This window comes from Gavialis gangeticus, unplaced genomic scaffold (genome assembly GCF_001723915.1).
Source record: "Gavialis gangeticus isolate Ggan-Ray unplaced genomic scaffold, GavGan_comp1, whole genome shotgun sequence".
NCBI lineage: Eukaryota > Metazoa > Chordata > Crocodylia > Gavialidae > Gavialis > Gavialis gangeticus.
Window position 1 is genome coordinate 53,750,580 of NW_017729029.1, and position 249 is coordinate 53,750,828.

General features: G+C 51.4%; 1 protein-coding gene across 2 annotated transcripts in view; it reads left to right on the top strand.

Moving 5' to 3' along the window:
• Positions 1–249, top strand: part of KIAA1210 (KIAA1210 ortholog) — a 69,621-nt gene that overhangs the window by 36,090 nt on the left and 33,282 nt on the right. The window lies entirely within an intron of this gene.

Consider the following 249-nt stretch of genomic DNA (forward strand, 5'->3'; position numbering starts at 1 on the left):
CCTGGCTATGCACTGAAATGAGCCGGGGAGACCATTGTGCTCCAGCAGTTCTGTTCTGTTTAGGTGGCCTGCAGAAACTCTCTGTACCACAGCATGTGCTGAGGCACGAACAAAGCCCCTTCATGTTGTGGGACTTCTTTCCTATTCGCCACTGGCAAGAAAAAATAGTCTCAGGGCTGGGCTGTTCTGCATCTCACGATTTCTTTGCTTCCGTCTATAGACTCACTAGGGGGGACCAGAAGGGTTTGG